This window comes from Somniosus microcephalus, chromosome 13, assembly GCF_052327205.1.
Source record: "Somniosus microcephalus isolate GS21.2 chromosome 13, FLI_Smic_1.0, whole genome shotgun sequence".
NCBI lineage: Eukaryota > Metazoa > Chordata > Chondrichthyes > Squaliformes > Somniosidae > Somniosus > Somniosus microcephalus.
In genome coordinates, this window is record NC_140999.1 from 59,271,820 (window position 1) to 59,292,474 (window position 20,655).

Consider the following 20,655-nt stretch of genomic DNA (forward strand, 5'->3'; position numbering starts at 1 on the left):
GGTGCTCACGAGATTACAGGAATATGGGTTACGAGCCAACCGCCCCAAATGCGAATTCTTCAGGAGACAAATCTCGTATTGTGGCCACATGATTGATGAGGAAGGGTTGCATAAGTCGCCGGACAAGATTGAGGCAGTAGTCAAGGCTCCAGCACCGGAAAATGTGTCGCAACTGAGGTCGTTCCTCGGGTTGGTGAACTACTACCATAAGTTCTTGCCGAATTTATCTACAATTCTGCACCCACTGAACGCTCTACTGCAAACTGGAGTAACATGGAAATGGAGTGATGAGTGTAAGTGTGCCTTTCAGAAATGTAAATGCCTAGTCACTTCAAAAGAAGTATTGGCCCAATACAATCCAACACTACCGATTTGGTTAGCATGTGATGCGTCTCCCTACGGCATTGGAGCGGTGCTGTCACACAAATTCCCTGACGGTTCAGAGAGGCCAATAGCCTTTGCGTCGTGCTCGTTAACCTCAGCCGAGCGTAACTACGCCCAGATTGACAGGGAGGCCCTCAGCCTGGTTTGGGGGGTGAAGAAGTTCAATCGCTATCTGCACGGGCAGAAATTCACCCTACTGACTGATCATCAGCCCCTGGTCTCCATTTTTAACCCAAAGAAGGGCGTTCCGGTGATGACGGCGCAGCAGCTGCAAAGATGGTCACTTTTTCTAGGGGCACATCAGTACGACATAGAATACAAGGGTACGAAACAGCATGGAAACGCTGATGGGCTGTCGCGCCTACTGTTGCCTACGATAGAGGAAGCACCTGCAGTGGACCCTGTTGAGATATTCCATGCGACCATAGTCAAATGTCTACCTGTTACAAACTCAAGTACAGAGAAGGAAACCCGAAATGACCCGACACTCTCTCGGGTCTATGATTTGATGGTGAAGGGGTTACCAGAATGAACCACTTCATTAAGTCCCACAATCTACCCTACTCTATTGAGGAGGTCCGGACAATGACCAGAACCTGTCGTGTTTGTGCTGAATGCAAACCCCGCTTCTATAAGCCGTCTGAGACAGCTCATCTTATTAAAGCAACTCGACCATTTGAGCATTTGAGTCTTGATTTTAAAGGTCCCCTTCCATCGAGCGACCGTAATGTCTATTTTCTTAATATTATAGACGAGTACTCTCGGTTCCCTTTTGTCATCCCCTGTCCAGATGTGACTAGTGCTGTTGTAATTAAATGCCTCTGCCAACTGTTTACTTTGTTTGGCATGCCTAACTATATACATAGTGATAGGGGTTCTTCCTTTATGAGCGAAGAATTGCATCAGTTTTTGCTATCGAAAGGAATTGCAATGAGTAGAACTACCAACTATAATCCTCTTGGTAATGGGCAGGTCGAGAAAGAAAATGCGACAGTGTGGAAGGCTATCGTATTGTCTCTGAAGTCGCGAGGCCTGCCGATCTCTCCCTGGCAGAATGTCCTGCCAGACGTGCTGCATTCCATAAGGTCTCTTTTGTGTACAGCGACGAATGCCACCCCTCATGAAAGGATGTTTAGCTTTCCAAGAAAAGCTACTAATGGAGTATCGTTACCCACATGGTTGACAACCACAGGCCCTGTGCTGTTGCACAGACATGTGAGAGGCCACAAGACTGATCCACTGGTGGAGGAAGTACAACTCCTTCATGCTAATCCCCAGTATGCGTACATTCAATATCCGGATGGGTGAGAGGATACGGTCTCTATTAAAGATCTTGCACCTGCTGGTGCTCGAAAAGAGTTCGACTCTGAGAGTAGAGTTTTTAATCGTGGTAATGGACCTTAAGAGACACAAACCCTCAGTGTGGAAAACACTGATGATTCTGGGAATTTGGATGAACCGGAGTTGGTACTCCGGGAGGAGCCTCGGCAAGAGTTGCGTCATTCCCAGAGGACTATCAGACCTCCTGACAGATTGAATCTATAGCAGGGGGTGAATGTGATGAAATAACTGTGTTCTGGATTGTCTGTTGTTGTATTTGTTAATGTCTGTAAATGTTTTATAGGTGTAACCACTAATGTTCCTCCCTAGCTCTGCCTTTATGGATCCTCCTGATTGGTGTGAGTCTTATTTATAAGAGCTGGGTTTTACTCATAAGGGCTGGGTCAGTGATGAATGATGGTTGCCCTGTGTTAACTTGATGCCAAGATTCTTACTTAATAAAAGCCTTTAGTTTTAAGTTGTAACCTCATGGATTCAGGCAGTTATTTGGCACATCAATACTGAGTGGCCATTTTGCATTCCAGAGTGTAATGTAGCTTGCAGAAACCGATATTGACCAAAGAACCCAAAAAATAATTAAAAATAAGAAATATTTGTTTATTGTCACATGAATTTACAGGAACTGCATGCTAAATGCAAAACTTTTAACAGATTTCTAGTAAATTGCCCCAGTGCTGCCTATGGTCAGTTGATGAATATACATTTTTTTATATATATATGATGCAATGGAGTTGAGAGATTCAGAAAGTCAGTCCATAGAATCACCTAGTGACCAGAGCCCGCAACTACATCGTGATGGATGACAGCAAAACTGAATGCGAAATGTGGGCAATGGTAAACAGTGACACAAAAGCATGACCAAAAATTATGACAACAGGAAGTGTGCAACCTAGACATGATTTTTAATAACTTACCAATCGATTCACATGGTGAGTTCAGTTGAAGTGGGTTTAAAGTTGTATATGCTGTTCTTAATTTTGTATAATACTTTGATAAAACGTTATTATTTGAAGTTAATTAGCAAAGTTTCCAGCAATTTTGGAATTAAAGTTGGTTGGAGCACAGGAGTTTCTCTGTAGTATGAGCTGAGGGGCTGGGAGATGTAAATCTGAGGGGCTGCAGCACAACCACTGGTTGGCAGGTGTAATTACAACATGACAAGTTTAGAATCAACATTTTTCATTAAAAATGTGGACATTGGGAAGTAAGGTTTTGTAAACAAGATTGTAGACTGGAAGATAACTAGAGAGGGAATGATGATAAAGAGCAAATATCTGCAGGAAGGGAGTAATGGAGATGTTATATTATACATTTTTCAGTTATATCATGTTAAGGATAAGTGTCTGCTTACAGGAGTGTATTATGATCCAAGATGCAGCTCGATGGCAAACCATGCAGTGCTGGTGGTTGGATATGGAAATGAAGGAGGAATGAACTATTGGATTGTTAAAAACAGGTACAGTATGTACTTTAAAAATGACATACAACTGATCACAGCTGGGGCAGTGGCAGAACACTGCATTTGGTCTCAGTACTCCTGGGGTAGGGAGGAAAACATCAGCCAAAGTTTCCACTGCTGATTACTATCCAGAGACACTGGAGAAGGCACATAAAAGATTCACAAGCATGATACCAGACTGGTATACTGATATACTTATCAGGAAAGGCTGAACAGGCTGGGGCTCCTTTCTCTAGAAAAGAGAAGGCTGAGGGATAAACTGATAAAGGCCTTTAAGATTATGAAAGGGTTTGATAGGGTAGACGCAGAGAACATGTTTCCACTTGTGGAGGATCCAAAACTAGGGGTTTAATATAAGATAGTCACTAATAAATCCAATGGGGAATTCAGGAGAAACTTCTTTGCCTAAAGAGTGGTAAAAATGTGGAACAAGGAGTAGTTGAGCCGAATAGCACAGATGCATTTAAGGGGAAGCTAGATAAGCACATGAGGGAGAAATAATAGGAGGATATGTTAATAGGGTTAGATGAAGAGGGGTGGAAGGAGGCTCGTGTAGAGAATAAACACTGGCACAGACCAGTTGGGCCAAATGGCCCATTTCTGTGCTGTAGTCTATGTATCTATGTAACCAACACTGGAAAATGTGTTTCTGTGGATGTGAAGGGTTGATGGTGTAAGGGGTTTTCCTTGAGAGATTTCCCTGAGGTTTCTCTCTCTAGAGGCCTCGCTCTCTTGCACAGTAAAACCTTGAGTGGTTCGACCCACTCGCCCCTTAGATTCTATACTCTGGACTTAGGTGCAGGAACTACGATGTAGAGAAAACTCTTGTAGACCAAGTTTGATGAAACAAAATGAAATTTTATTGCATAAGGAAAAATATAAAATCAAATGCAAGCAGAGATAAGGGAGTACATGGGAGGGAAAAACACACAAACAAATCATAACGACACAGTACTAACTAAGGCAAATACAGGCATCTTATACTCTACAAAGATCATCATGAAATAAGGAAACACACGGAACATCGAGGGACAACAACTCATGTTAATTGTACCCTTAAATCCACCCCCTTATTAAACCTATCTAGATCTGATTGTGAAGGGCCAGAAACATGCTCACCAATCCCACTAGGAAGTGCAAAGTTTTGAAATCGAGTCTGTGTTTGGTCCTTTCAGGCGTTTCGTCTCCACGTGGATTGTAGAGCCCCTGCGAGCTGCGCCACACCTCTCTCCTGAGGTGGGGGTCGGGGCGGCTGGACACCGGCGGGCCTGGATGTCGGCGGGGTCGAGGAGCTTCGGCTCGACCCTGGTTAGAGGAGCCTTGGGCTGACTCCCATCGCTTCTTCAGTTTTCTTTCTCTCTTCTCCCGAGCCGGGGTGGCTGGAAGGTTTCTTCTCTTGGGACCTTTATTTTTTTGTTTCTTCTCCCAAGTTGGGTCGATGGCCTCTCGTTCTGGCAATGGCCCGGGGATGGTCGATGATCTCCCGATGTGCTTCCCCGGGGCTGAACGCCGGTTCCGAGACAGCCTTCTCGATGTTGGCTTTCTTCTTCCTCCTGCGAGTGCCTGCTTCTTCTTCTGAGTGTCCGGATTCGAGCTGTGTTTCAAACTCTGCACTCAAGCTGCCAGCTTCCCCGCTCTAGCTTCTCCCAACTGCTGAAAAGTCTTCCAGATATACTTTCTTCCAGAAACCTCCGTCTCCCGCCCAAAATCAGGTTAGTCTTTGTTTTACTTTTGGCGGGCTGGGAGCACAGTGGGGTAGTTATTATGTTTTTAAATGTTTTAAACGGCTGGTAAAGGCCCATCTCTGGTCTGGAATTACCTTCATTGTTTTTAATGTCCTGCTGATCTCGTCATCTAGTCCTGGGTGCTATTCTCATGAATATGAAATTGTTCCCTTTTGTCTGGGTCAACATTTTGATGGCCTCTGTCTCCAGGCCGATCTTGACTGGATCTGCATCTAATCCATATGCATACGTGTGGGTCTGGTTTCGTTCTCTCAGAAACGGCTTCCAGAACTTGCTGTAGGTTGAATCCACAAAGCTGTCTGAGGTTGCGCAGGAACCATTTTAAAGTGTCCCAACAAGCTGGTCACATGGTATGGTGGCCATTTTGTATGCCCTTTTTTCTGGGCTATTATGTCCGTGTATGATTGAGACACGGACAGCAGGAGTTGAACAAAACAAGTCTTTACTGAAAGGAGTAATTCGGGAAACAAACTACAGAGGCTTACTAGCGTCTTTTATACAGGGGTGGTCACTGCCGGTACTGCAGTCTGAGACCAGTTATTCTCTTAAAGGTACATACACAACAATTCCTCCCCTTTTAGATAAACAGTACATAACATTCATTTAACAACTAAATGATAACTAATTACAATCACAATTACGGTTGCTAGATACATTGGTTAAGTTTAAGCAATTATAAGTTCAGTCTTTGCGGAGGCTTCCTGATTCTGTCTGGATAACACCTCTTTGGGGTATCAGGTTCCTCTGGCAAGGTTGAGTCAGGATCAATGTCGTTGTTTGGTTCATCTGCTTCTAATATCACCGATTCTGCGGTAGCTGCAATTGGTACGTCGATTTCATTACCAGGTGCATCAGATCGTGGTGTGGAGTTGATGTTTTCCAGTGACTCTAGAATCTGGTCAGCATGGCATCTTACAATGCTCTCTCCAACGTCCACGGTATACATGAGAGGTCCTTGCCATGTACAAATCATGCCTGGCTGCCATTTCTCAGTGCGGTAGTCCCGGGCCAAAACTGGTTGACCTATCTTAAAACTCCTGGTCGGCCTTTCATTCATATTCTGAAACTGCCTGTTCTCCACATCTCTTCGGACGTTTGGCTTAACCAAATCCAAGCGGCATCGTAGTCTTCGATTGAAGAATATCATGGCTGGAGTTTGGTTGGTAACCGCATGTGTCGCATTCCGGTAGGCAAACAAGAAGTTGTCCACCTTGTGTTGTAGGGGTATATCTTCATTACACATTGGCTTGATAGCCTTCTTGAATGTTTGAACAAACCTCTCGGCCAATCCATTAGTGGCTGGATGATATGGGGCAGATGTGTAATGCTTAACACCATTGTTCTTTAAGAACCTCCGGAACTCTTCAGACACAAACTGTGGTCCATTGTCAGAGCAAATCTGTTCAGGCAGCCCATTCCTGGCGAATATGATTCGTAAAACTGTGATAGTTTTTTCCGTGGTGGTTGAGGACATTTTTATTACCTCTGGCCACTTTGAATGTGCATCCACCGCAATTAAAAACATCGTGTCCATGAAGGGACCAGCAAAATCAATGTGCACCCTTTGCCATGGAGGTGAGGGCCACTCCCATGGATGTAGAGGAGCTTGTGGTGGGGCGTTTTGGACCTTCTGGCATCCTGCACAGCTCTTGGTCATCTCTTCGATTTCTCTATCAATTCCCGGCCACCACACAAACGCTCTGGCTAAGTTCTTCATTTTTACCTCACCCAGATGAACCTCATGAAGCTCATTGAGCACTCTATCCGTCAACTTAGGTGGAAGTCCTACTCTGGATCCACACATCAAGGTTCCTCTGCACACTGACAGCTGTTCTCTTCTCGGCGAGAATGCTGGCAGCAGTGGTTCGCCATGTGCTGGCCATCCCTTCACCGTTAAATCATAGACCCGTGATAGTGTCGGGTCATTCCGTGTTTCCTTTTCTATGTTTGCATTCATCACAGGGAGACATTCGACTATGGTCGAGTGGAATGACTCCATTGGATCCACTGCAAGGTCTTCTTCTTCCACCGTCGGCAACGGTAGGCGTGACAATCCATCAGCATTCCCATGCTGTTTAGTTCCTTTGTACTCGATGTCATATTGGTGTGCCCCTAGGAAAAGGGACCACCTCTGCAGCCGTTGCGCTGTCATTATCGGTACGCCCTTCTGAGGGTTGAAAATGGAGACAAGAGGTTGATGATCGTTTAGTAGAGTAAATTTTTGACCGTGCAGGTAGTGATTGAACTTCTTCACCCCCCACACTAGGCTGAGGGCCTCTCTGTCAATCTGGGCGTAGTTACGCTCGGCAGAAATTAACGAGCATGACGCAAAAGCTATCGGCCTCTCCAAACCATCAAGGAATTTAAGTGAAAGTACCGCCCCAATGCCGTAGGGAGACACATCACACGCCAGTCTGATCGGCAGTGCTGGGTTGTAGTGAGCCAATACTTCTCTTGAAGTGATTAAGTCCTTACTCTTCTGAAATGCCCGCTTACAGTCATTGCTCCATTTCCATGCTACTCCCGTTCAGAGCAGGGCATTCAGTGGGTGCAAGATTGTCGACAAATTCGGCAAAAACTTATGGTAGTAATTCACCAATCCGAGGAATGACCTCAGTTGCGACACATTTTCAGGCGCTGGGGCCTTAACAACCACTTCAATTTTGTCAGGGGACTTATGTAACCCCTCTTCATCAATCACGTGGCCACAATACGATATCTGTTTCTTAAAAAACTCGCACTTGGGGCGGTTGGCTCGTAGCCCATGTTCCCGTAGTCTAGTGAGCACCTGTTCCAGGTTGTTAAGGTGTTCACTGTCATCTTCACCTGTCACAAGGATGTTGTCCAAGTAACACTGAGTCCCCGGAATCCCTTGCAGGACTTGTTCCATCGCTCTTTGACATAGCGCCGGAGCCGATGGTACTCCGAATACCAATCGATGATACTGGTAAAGGCCTTTGTGAGTGTTTATCGTGAGATACTTCCTAGAGGATTCTTCAACCTCCATCTGCAAATATGTTTGTGCTAGGTCAATTTTTGTAAAATGCTTCCCTCCAGACAGTGAGGCGAAGATGTCTTCTATCCTTGGAAGAGGATATTGTACTGTGTGAAGGACTGGGTTCACCGTCACCTTGAAATCCCCACAGATGCGAACCTTCCTTGGCTCCTCAGACTTATTGCTTCACGTTTTCTTCATGACAGGAACGATGGGTGTCGCCCACTCGCTCCAGTCGACCTTAGACAACACGCCTGCCTTCTCCAGATTCTCCAGCTCTGCCTCGACGGCTGGGCGAATTGCATATGGTACCGGTCTTGCTTTGAAAAACTTGGGAAATGCATTCTCTTCTATTTTTATCGAGGCGGTTACGCCTTTAAGAGTGCCCAGTTCTTGTTGAAATACCTCTTTGGTGTTAGCTAAGATTGTTGACAATCGTCCAGGAGTGACGTCTTCATCTTTTTTACCGTCCACCATCATTGCATGAATGGAGTGCCAATGTAAGCTTATCTTCCTGATCCATTCACGTCCCAATAACAGTGGTCCACCATTTTGCAGTATGTAGAGATACAATTTCCGTATTTTCTTGCCGTTGTATTCGACAGGCACCCTTATTTTTCCTCTGGGGTATACTTTTTGCCCCGTATACGTCATCAAGATGATGGATGTCTCTCTCAAGGGTATGTGTGAGAATAGCCGCTTGTAGTCTCATCGATTCATGACGGTTAGCGCTGATCCTGTATCCAATTCCATTTTAACTTGGGACCCTGCTATCGTGAGGGTGACCCAAATGGTTCAGTGATCCTCTTTTGTGATTACATTGTGAAGTTTGAGACAGCTTAGTCTCCTGTTCCCGGATTCACTATCGCTCATCTGGTCTTCGGAACTATTATCCGTCATCTTTTGTACTTTCTTGTACGGTTCCTTAGTAGCCTTTTTGTTGTCGCTGGTCTTCTTCCCAGACCTGCAAACTCGTGCAATGTGTCCCATCTTTCCGCATTGCCTGCATATTTTGTCCTTGGACCAGCAGTCCTTCTGGTCATGGTTAGTTCTGCCGCAGCGATAACATTTTGCAAATCCCCGTGTCATTTCGTGGGTGCCGTATTCCTGTGGCTTTTATTTGAATTTCCGCAGCTCCCCTGGTTGCTGCTTCGTACGATACTGCCACGCTGAAAGCCTTATCTAGCATCAGCTCTTTCTCTGAGAGTAACTTCTTCTGTGTTCCTTCACTCAGGAGTCCACAGACAAATTTGTCCCGTAGTGTATCTGCCAGTCCTGCTCCGAACTGGCAGTGCTTTGATAGCTTGCGTAGTTCCGTAAGGTACTCAGCATTGCTCTCATCTTTATGCTGAGTTCTCCTGTGGAATTTAAATCTTTTGGCTATCAACAGCGGTGCAGGGTTTAGGTGTTCCTGTAGGACAGCAACAATTTCGTTAAAACTCTTCGCCTTCGGTTTGGCTGGAGTAATCAGGTCCCGCAATAGGCCGTACGTTCTAGCGCCCATTAAGTTTAGCAATACCGATGCCTTTTTCTCATCGGCTATTTCGTTTGCCTCGCAATATGCCTCGACTCTTTCCACATACGTGGTCCAGTCCTCTATTGTATTATCAAAGGCAGTGATACAGCCAGTCTTCGGCATCTTGAAAATCTAAAATGGCGCCTCCCGCGCTTTGCCTTCTTCCCCGATTTAACAAAATGGCGCCTCCCGCGCTTTGCCTTCTTCCCCGATGATTAAGATGGCACCTCCCGCACTTTTGCCTTCTTCCCCGCTGTTGCTAGCGCTGCTTTCCGCGGTTTCCATTGCAACCTGCAGCTCCTCGCGGTTTCCTGTGCGTTTAATATTTCTTTTTTTTAAATTATTTTCCCATCGTGGAACAACCCTGTGGTACTCTTGCCTCCCTCTTCTCGGGTCTATACGCAGCCCGGCTTCGTAGCACCGGCCACGCCCTGTGTGCTCCACCCTCTCTCTCTCCTTTTCCCGACAACGCTGCTCGGCCCCGTTGCAAGCCACCCGCTCGAGTTCGCGACCGCCGCAGCCCAGGAAGGATCAGTGTCCTACCTGCCACCAGCCCGATTAGCTGAAGCACCGTCGACAGGAACCAGGCCCCGCTTTCGACAGCTTCTCCAGCAATCTTCAACTCCGCTAACACAGGGCGGATGCCCACGGTCGACGCCCGTTTCTACTGCTTCTTTCTTCCTTCTGGCCTCGACCTCTGCTCACTTCGCTGCAGGAATGGATCCCAGGAGGTGGTGCAGACTGTAGGTAAGTTCGTATCTGCTCGTCGCCAGTATTATGTCCGTGTATGATTGAGACACGGACAGCAGGAGTTGAACAAAACAAGTCTTTACTGAAAGGATTCAATCGGGAAACTGAAACTACAGAGGCTTACTAGCGCCTTTTATACAGGGGTGGTCACTGCCGGTACTGCAGTCTGAGACCAGTTATTCTCTTAAAGGTACATACACAACATGGGCTTCTTTTAAAACAGTCTTTAAAATCATGGCCTCTTCTGCCATTTGACCCTTATTAATACAAAGTCCAATTTTGCGAATCCTACAATAGCAGAGTTGGGCGGAATGATATCAGGGTTGGATGGGGTGGTGGCAGGTTTGGGTGAGGTGGATTGTATCAGGGTTGGATGGGTCGGTAGAATGGTTGGATGAGGTGGAAAGTGTTATGTCCGTGTATCTTAATGTTGTGTCCTTCAATAATCAGACAACAGACTGCAGGGAACGATTCAACAGGTGTTTACTGAATAAGGGTTACTCTAGAACTAACTGTACAGATCACTACTCAAGGTTTATATACAGGTGTGGTCACTGCCGGTGCTACAGTATACAGGAGCTGTAAAAAGTAGTTCTCTCCCTTAAGGTATATATACATTCCATACATTACAATTCCTCCCCTTTTAGATTAACAGTACCATAATACTCATTTAACAATTAACATTTTTAATATACAATGTTATATGAAAATAGTCCATTCATATATTCAGTCTCTGGGGAGGCTTCCTGATTCTTTCTGGATAACGCCTTTCCCGAGTGTCTCGCTCTTGGTGTGGAGGCAGTTCTAGCACCCTGTCATCAGTTGATTCATCAGCTTCCAATGCTATTGTTTGTGAGGTAGATGCGACCTGTACGTCGGGTTCCTCACCAGGTACGTATGGCCGAGACATGGGGTTGACTCGTTCCTGTGACTCTAGGATCTGGTCAGCATGGCGTCTCACAATGTTCTCCCCAACATCCACTGTGTTCATTAGTGGCCCCTGCCGTGTACACATCGTTCCTGGTTGCCATTTCTCTGTTCGGTAGTCGCGGTCCAAGACTGGTTGCCCTACATTGAAGCTCCTTGTCGGCTTCTCATTGATGTGCTGGAATTGCTTACTCTCAACATCCCTTCGTACATTTGGTCTGAGCAAATCCAGACGAGATCTCAACCTTCGGTTAAAGAACATCATGGCCGGGGCCTGGTTGGTGACTGCATGTGTCGCATTTCTGTAGGCTAACAGGAAATTGTCCACCTTATGCTGCAGTGGAATGTCATCATCGCACATGGCCTTTACTGCTTTTTTAAAGGTTTGTACGAACTTCTCAGCCAATCCATTTGTGGCTGGATGATACGGGGCGGATGTGTAATGCCTTACCCCATTCCTTTTCATAAATCTTCTAAACTCTTCGGACACAAACTGTGGTCCGTTATCAGAGCAAATCTCCTCTGGCAAGCCGTTCCTGGCAAAAATGGTCCGTAGGACTGCAATAGTTTTCTCCGTGGTGGTGGAGGACATTTTGATCACCTCAGGCCATTTCGAGTGCGCATCCATGGCTATTAAAAACATTGAGTCCATGAATGGACCAGCAAAATCAATATGCACCCGTTGCCATGGAGACGAGGGCCACTCCCATGGGTGTAGAGGGGCATGTGGTGGTGCATTTTGGGCCTTCTGGCATCCTGAGCAGCTCTTTGTCAGGTCCTCGATTTGCTGATTGATCCCCGGCCACCACACATAAGCCCTAGCAAGGCTTTTCATTTTCACCCCTCCCAGATGACCTTCGTGAAGCTCATTGAGCACTCTCTCCCTTAACTTGGGTGGAATTACCACTCAGGATCCACACATCAAGGTCCCCTGGCATAATGACAGCTGTTCTCTTCTGGATGAGAATGCTGGCAACAGTGAGTCGCCATGTGCTGGCCATCCCTTCACCATCAAATCATATACCCGAGACAGTGTCGGGTCATTTCGGGTCTCCTTCTCTATACCAGCGTTAGTTACTGGCAAGCATTCAATTATAGTCGAATGAAATATTTTGACAGGATCCACTGCTGGTGCTTCCTCCGCAGTAGGCAGTGGCAGGCGTGATAGCCCATCAGCATTTCCATGCTGTTTCGTGCCCTTATATTCGATTTCATATTGGTGCGCCCCTAGAAAAAGGGACCATCTTTGTAGCCGTTGCGCAGTCATCACCGGAACGCCCTTCTTTGGATTAAAGATGGAGACAAGTGGTTGGTGGTCAGTCAGCAAGGTGAACTTCTGCCCGTGCAGATAGTGATTGAACTTTTTCACTCCCCACACTAGGCTGAGGGCCTCCCTGTCAATCTGGGCGTAGTTACGCTCGGCTGAGGTTAGTGATCATGACGCAAAGGCTATTGGCCTCTCTGAGCCGTCTGAGAATTTGTGCGACAGCACCGCTCCAATGCCGTAGGGTGACGCATCACATGCCAACCGAATTGGTAATGCTGGGTTGTAATGGGCCAATACCTCTTTCGATGTGATTAGTGTTTTGCTCTTCTGGAAAGCTCGTCTACATTCGTCACTCCTCTTCCATGGCACCCCAGTTTGCAGTAGGGTGTTCAGTGGGTGTAGTATTGTAGACAAATTTGGCAAGAACTTATGGTAGTAGTTTACCAGCCCGAGGAACGACCTCAGTTGTGACACATTTTCCGGTGCTGGAGCCTTGACTACTGCCTCAATCTTCGCTGGGGACTTATGTAACCCCTCTTTATCGATAACGTGGCCACAATACGAGATCGTTTTTCTAAAAAAACTCGCATTTGGGGCGGTTAGCTCGGAGCCCATATTCCTGCAATCTAGTGAGCACCTGCTCCAGGTTGGCAAGGTGATCACTGTCATTTTCGCCCGTGACCAGGATGTCGTCCAAATAACACTGGGTCCCTGGGATCCCTTGCAGGACTTGTTCCATTGCCCTCTGCCAAATAGCCGGAGCTGATGCTACCCCAAATACCAGCCGGTTGTATTGGTAGAGACCTTTATGGGTGTTGATTGTGAGGTATTTTTTTGATGCTTCTTCTACCTCCATTTGCAGATACGTCTGGGCCAGATCAATCTTAGTGAAGCGTTTCCCTCCAGATAGCGAGGCGAAAGTATCTTCAATCTGCGGAAGTGGATATTGTACGGTGTGAAGGACAGGGTTCACTGTTACCTTAAAGTCCCCACAGATGCGAACCTTCCTTGGATCCCCAGGCGTGCTGCTCAACGACTTTTTCATCACAGGGACGATGGGTGTAGCCCACTTGCTCCAGTCTACCTTGGACAGTACACCTGAACATTCCAGACTCTCCAGCTCTGCTTCGACGGCTGGGTGGATCGCATAAGGTACCGGTCTGGCCTTAAAAAATTTTGGGCTTGCGTTTTCTTCAATTTTAATCATTGCTGTCATGCCTTTTAGTGTTCCGAGTCCTTGCTGGAACACTTCTTTCGCGTCAGTTAGGATCTTTGACAGTCGCCCAGGTGTGACGTCGTCATCCTTTTTGTCAGCCACAGTCAGTGCCTGTATGGAATGCCAATCTAGCTGTATCTTCCGGATCCATTCACGTCCTAGTAAGAACATAAGAACATAAGAAATAGGAGCAGGAGTACGCCAATCGGCCCCTCGAGCCTGCTCCGCCATTCAATAAGATCATGGCTGATCTGATCCTAACCGCCAATCCACTATCACAGAACCATCTCCTGAATCTAACAGAATTAGACACACGAAATAGGAGCAGGATCAGGCTACACGGCCCCTGGGCCCGCTCCGCTACCCACAGGGCCATGACCGATCCGGACCTAGACTCATGTCCAAATTCCTGCCCGCTCCCCGTAACCCTTAATTCCCTTTACTTCTAGGAAACTGTCAATTTCTGTTTTAAATTTATGTAATGATGTAGCTTCTACAGCTTTTTGGGGCAGCATATGCCATGGAACTACCACCCTCTGAGTGAAGTAGTTCCTCCTCATCTCAGTTTTGAAAGAGCAGCCCCTTATTCTATGCCCCCTAGTTCTAGTTTCACCCATCATCGGGAACATCCTCCCCGCATCCACCCGATCCAACCCCTTCACAATCTTATGGCCTAGAAATTCATTGACGCCACTTTTGGGACGCTAAAGTGGGGCGTCCGCTAAAGTTTGCGGCCGCCGCCAAATCTAGGCCACTTCTCCGATATTCATTAGCTTCGCCCTACTAGTTCGGGCGAGCGCTAAAACTGCTGCTGGACGCCTCTCTTTGGGCGCTAAGCCGGAGGTGGTGATCGATAGCGTCGAGGCCGGGCGCAGCGCAGGTGCGGCCATCTCGTGACTGACAGCAGACACCCTGGCGCCGGCCAGCTCTTAAGGGGGAAGGGTCAACTGTGTCTGCTGCCACGCCCTGGATAGTGGAGCCCTCCAGCTAGGCCTGAACACTGCTGCTGGACCCAAATAACGCCTGAAGACATGGAGAAGGCCCGTGAACGTGCGCAGCGCTTCTCAGAGCGTGATCTGAGTGTGCTGCTTGCTGCTGTGGAGAAGAGGCGCCATGTTTTGTACCCGGACAATGGCAAGAAGGCGACGGTCCGCGTCTACAGGAGAGCCTGGAGGCATGTCGCCAGCAAGCTGTCAGCCAACAGCGACGTCCCCAGGACCGGTGCCCAATGCCGCAAAAAGTTAAATGACCTCACACGCATTGTCAGGGTGAGTACCCTTTCCAATGACCTCCTCATCCTTGCATGTGCACCTCACATTATGGGCAAAGGGACCTGAAAGCTCTAATGGCCAGCCTTCATCCAGCAGCTATGGCACAGGCATGAGAATCAATTGCACATTCTGCACTGAACACACTGGCCAAGCTATTCCACCATGGGAGGCATTGCACACCAGATCATGGCGACACACTGGCCAGGCTATTCCACCATGGGAGGCATTGCACACCAGATCATGGCGACACACTGGCCAGGCTATTCCACCATGGGAGGCAGTGCACACAAGATCACGGCGACACACTGTACTTAGAGGCCGTCCTTTCTCTTGCAGGCCAAGCTGGCGAATAATCGCAAGAGCCGGACTGTGACCGGGGGAGGACGACCCCATATCCAGCCACTCACCGACCTGCAACATCGCGTGGAGCGCCTCATGGGTGGCCGGGTGATTGGGCCCGTTGCATGTGGAGATGCCGACCCTGTTCTGGGCAGCAATGGTAAGGACATCACCTTTTGCACCTCTCTCGTCCCACTTGCGCATCAGATCTACATCCTTTGCCACTGTCCGACCAATGCGCTGAATTCCACCACTCATGCATCCCGCACTGACGCCCTCTCTTCACTCTAAAGCTACTCTTGTGCCTTCCTGCTTTCAGATGGTCAAGAGGAGGTCCCTCAACTTGCCAGTGACAGACCCTCCGAGGAGGAGCAGGAGGAGGAGCAAGAGGAAGGCGGCCCATCAGGGGAACCCTCAGCCGCGGCCACCCAGGCCAATGTAGGGGACACGTCTTCCCTGGAGGGCAGCGTGGCGGAAGTGTCGAAGGGGAGGGGAGCTCCTGGGACCTGCGTGCTGCAGAAAGGCGGGAGGGGGGTGGAAGCTCGGCGGCCTTCTCCCCAGAGGGGGGATGCGTCGGAGGGGAGTCCAATTGCTGGGCCCAGCGGCCTCCAGCAACGCAGGAAGGGTCGGCCAGCTCGGCGGCCTTCTCCCCAGAGGGAGAGTCCGGCCTCCAGTCAGGAGATGCTCTTCGCCGAGGAGATGGAACACCTCGAAGACTTGTCCGCGGACTCGGAGCGCCGGCACACGGAGCTCATGGCGGCAGTGGCACGGTTGCCTGAGTCCATCGATTCGCTCTCTCGGAGTGTGGCCGAGTTCGGGCCCTTAGAGGCCACCAGTCGGGCGGAATACCGGGCAGATCTGTCAGCGACTGGCCAGGTGATTAGTGGTGCCGTCCAGTCACTGGCTGCTCTGCTGCGGTCAGTGAACAGGTCAACATGGGCACTCACTGCTGCCACACTCGCGGTGTCAGCCAGGCATCGCCAGGGCACCCGGCGCGCTGCAGCAGCACATCGGTCTGTCCCTCGGCAGATTGGTGCGAATGCTGCAGTGCTGGGCCGGGCGAGTGCCAGTGTCTCAGGCGACCAGCGAGCGCCTGCCATCCGCCAGCTTGCCGCCATTCCTCCAGCCGCCACTGCCACTCCCCCAGTGGAGCTGCCAGGAGCTACTGCAGCGACTGATGCTGGCCAGCCACAGCTGCAGCAATCAACAGCCGGCCGCTCGACGGCCAGACCTCGACTAGGCCGACCCCCAAGGGCATCTGCCGTCACGACATGTGCCCCTCAGGAGCCTGCCCCCAGCCTTGCAGCAGCCAATGGCCTTACTTTCAGGCGGAGCAGCAGGGCGGGCAGGGGCCACCCAAAGATGGCCAAGGCATCGCCATAGCGGGCCAAATAGTCGAATGTGTGGCCATTTGTGTTTGTTTCTTGAGGCCGAGAATTGGATGTTTGTTTTTTGAAGGCCGATGATGTGATGTTTGTTTTGGACGAAGGCCGAGAATGACGGCCATTTTAGTTGCCCTATTTTGTTAATCCTCCCCAGGTTGTGGAAGCGAGTAATGTGTTTGAGTGTTTTTTGGGGGTTTCATCTGTTTTTGGTTTTCATGTGGGAAGGGCCCAGAGTTTGTACAATAAAGCATTTTATTTATTCACATTGTCCATGTTTGATCTTTGAAGTGTTTGTTGCCTTAACCGGCTGAGGGCTTGCGGAGCGGCTGCAATCATGTTCTATCATTGGCACAAGCCATTCCCTGACAGGGGGCCTAGAAGTGACGTTCAATAAGCCGACGACGGGCGGCCCTTGGACCTTGTGCGTCCCTCCTGGGCTGGTACTCCTCGTCCTCGTCGTCCTCATGCTCCTCCTGCTCCTCCTCCTGAGGTGGTGGTCCAACGTGAGGTGGCAGTGCCTGAGTCCTGCGGATAGCCAGGTTGTGCAGCATGCAGCAAACGACGACGAATTGGGAGACTCGATCCTGCGAATACTGGAGGGCTCCCCCGGAGCGGTCGAGACAGCGGAACCGTTGCTTGAGCACGCCGATTGTTTGTTCTATGAGGTTCCTCGTAGCTTGATGGCTCTCGTTGTATGCCTCTTCAGCAGGGTCATGGGCGCGCGGAGCGGGGTCATGAGCCAGGTACACAAAGGATAGCCTTTGTCCCCGATAAGCCATCCTCTTGGGGGAGGCTGTGCCTGGAACATGTCAGCCACAGTTGTCTGTCGCAGGATAAAGGCATCATGGCTGCTGCCTGGAAAGCGGGCATTGACAGCTCGGATGCGCTGCCTGTGGTCACACACCAGCTGTACATTGAGGGAATGGTAGCCCTTCCGGTTGCGGTACTCCTCGGCATGCTCAAGAGGTGCCCGCAAAGCCACATGCGTGCAGTCAATGGCGCCCTGCACCATGGGGAAGCCCGCTATTCTTGCAAACCCCACTGCACGCTGCTGCTGCTTGTCCAGGGTCATGGGGAAGGAGATGAATTGATGTCTCCTTCTGAAAAGGGCTTCGGTCACCTGGCGGATGCAGCAATGCACGGCGAACTGGGAGATGTTAGCGATGTCCCCAGTAGCGGATTGGAAGGAGCCGGAGGCATAGAAGTTGAGAGCCACCGTCACCTTCACTGCCACCGACAGAGACATCCTGCGCATCAGCTGTGGCTGCAGATCTCTCTGAAGCAGCCGGCAGATGTCTGCAACCACCTCCCTTTGGAATCGCAGCCTCCTAACACACATCGCGGCAGACATGGTCAGATAGGAGGTCTGCGGGCGGTATACCCTGCGTGGGTAAGGCCTCAGTTGGCGACGTCTGTTGCCCCCTCTGCGTCTAGCCAGGGCTGCCACTCTCTCATGGCGTCTGTAAGCCCTTCTGGCATAAGGCTGAAATTCTGCGTTGCCACCCAATGCAGCCCCCATTATATGCTGGCAAACACTGAGCTCTGAATGAAGACAAAGATAATTGGTAAGCTCTGGCCTGAGCCAAAAATACCTGTCCAAGTGTTGGTCCAAAGCAGTAAACTCTCCTCCTTGGTCTCTGTCCAAAAAACCGTTGCACAAGAGTGAATGCTGCAAAATGGCTGGCCTTTATACTGCTGGGTAAGTGCCCTTTAATTAGCGCTCCCCCCAGCCTGGCTGGCCTGTGTACCGTTCCACTTCACAGTCGCTCGGGACGCCCGGCGCACAATGGGCCGGTGCGAGTGAAGTTCCGGTTTGGGGCGCACAAAGGGCGTTGCACTATTAAATGACGTCATGATCTGCGCGCGCAGCAGGGCGCGCGCTAAGAATTTGCGCCGGCGCTAAATGTGTCCTGAAGTTGGGGAGAGGCGCAGATCGCGCTGCGCCCGGGCGATAAGTGCCTAGTGCTCGAGATCTACTCCCCCTAAGGCGCTAACGGCTGGCGCGCCCAACTGAATTTCTAGGCCCACATGTTTCAATAAGATCGCCTCTCATTCTTCTGAACTCCAATGAGTAGAGTCCCAATCTACTCAACCTCTCCTCATATGTCCATCCCCTCATCCCCGGGATTAACCGAGTGAACCTTCTTTGTACTGACTCGAGAGCAAGTATGCCCTTTCTTAAGTATGGACACCAAAACTGTATGCAGTATTCCAGGTGCGATCTCACCAACACCTTGTACAACTGAAGCAATACCTCCCTATTTTTATATTCTATCCACCTAGCAATGAAAGCCAACATTCCATTGGCCTTCTTAATCACTTGCTGCACCTGCATACTAACCTTTTGAGTTTCGTGCACCAGGACCCCCAGATCCCTTTGTACTTCAGTACTTTCCAGTTTCTTGCCATTAAGATAATAACTTGCTCTACGATTTTTCCTGCCAAAGTGCATAACCTCACACTTTCCAGTATTATATTCCATCTGCCAAATCTCTGCCCACTTACTTAGCCTGTCTATGTCCCCTTGCAGGTTTTTTATGTCCTCCTCACTCACTACTTTCCCTCCCATCTTAGTATCATCTGCAAACTTTGATATGTTACACTCGGTCCCCTCCTCCAAATCATTAATATAGATTGTAAAGAGTTGGGGACCCAGCACTGACCCCTGCGGAACACCACTAGTTACTGATTGCCAGTCTGAGAATGAACCATTTATCCCAAATCTGTTAGATAGCCAATCCTCTATCCATGCCAGAATATTACCCCCAATCCCGTGATTTTTTATCTTAAGCAATAATCTTTTGTGTGGCACCTTGTCAAATGCCTTTTGGAAGTCTAAATACACTACGTCCACTGGTTCCCCTTTATCCACCCTATACGTTACTTCCTCAAAGAACTCCAGCAAATTTGTCAAACATGACTTCCCCTTCATAAAACCATGCTGACTTTGTCCTATTAAATTATGATTATCCAAATGTCCTGTTACTGTCTCCTTAATAATGGACTCCAAAATTTTACCGACCACAGATGTTAGGCTAACCGGTCTATAGTTTCCAGCCTTCTGTCTACTGCCCTTTTTAAATAAGCGTGTTACATTAACAGTTTTCCAGTCTGCCGGGACCATTGCCGAGTCCAGGGAGTTTTGGAAAATTATTACCAATGCATCCACAATCCCTACCGCCACTTCCCTCAAGACCCTAGGATGTAAGCCATCAGGTCCAGGTGATTTATCCGCCTTGAGTCCCATTATTTTACCGAGTACCACTTCCTTAGTGATTTTGATCGTGTTTAGCTCCACCCCCCCTTTAGCCCCCTGTTTGTCCAGTGTTGGGATATTCTTAGTGTCTTCTACTGTAAAGACTGATACAAAATATTCATTCAGTGATTTTGCCATCTCCATATTTCCCACCATTAATTTCCCAGTCTCATCCTCTAAGGGACCAACATTTACTTTAGCCACCCTTTTTCTTTTTATATAACTATAAAAACTCTTACTATCTGTTTTTATATTTTTTGCTAATTTACTTTCATAATCTATCTTCCCTTTCTTAATCAATCTTTTTGTTATTTTTTGCTGTCTTTTAAAGTTTTCCCAATCCTCTATCCTCCCACTAGATTTGGCTACCTTATATGCCCTTGTTTTTAGTTGAATACTATCCTTAATTTCTTTACTTAGCCACGGATGGCTGTCTTTTCTTTTACACCCTTTTCTTCTCAGTGGAATATATATTTTTTGGAAGTTGTAAAATAACTCCTTAAATGTACACCACTGATCATGTATCGTCTTACCCTTTAATCTATTTTCGCAATCCACTCTACTCAATTCCGCTCTCATACCTTCATAGTCTCCTTTATTCAAGCTTAGTACGATTGTTTGAGATCCAACCTTCTCACCCTCTAATTGAATATGGAATTCAACCATGTTATGGTCACTCATTCCAAGGGGATCCTTTATTAGGACATTTTTAATTAATCCTGTCTCGTTACACAGGACCAGATCTAAGGCTGCTTGCCCCCTGGTCGGTTCAGTTACATACTGCTCAAGAAACCAATCCCTAAT

At 48.5% G+C, this 20,655-nt stretch overlaps 1 pseudogene; it reads left to right on the forward strand.

The window, feature by feature from the left end:
* Positions 1–20,655, forward strand: part of LOC147108351 (digestive cysteine proteinase 2-like) — a 108,955-nt pseudogene that overhangs the window by 81,101 nt on the left and 7,199 nt on the right.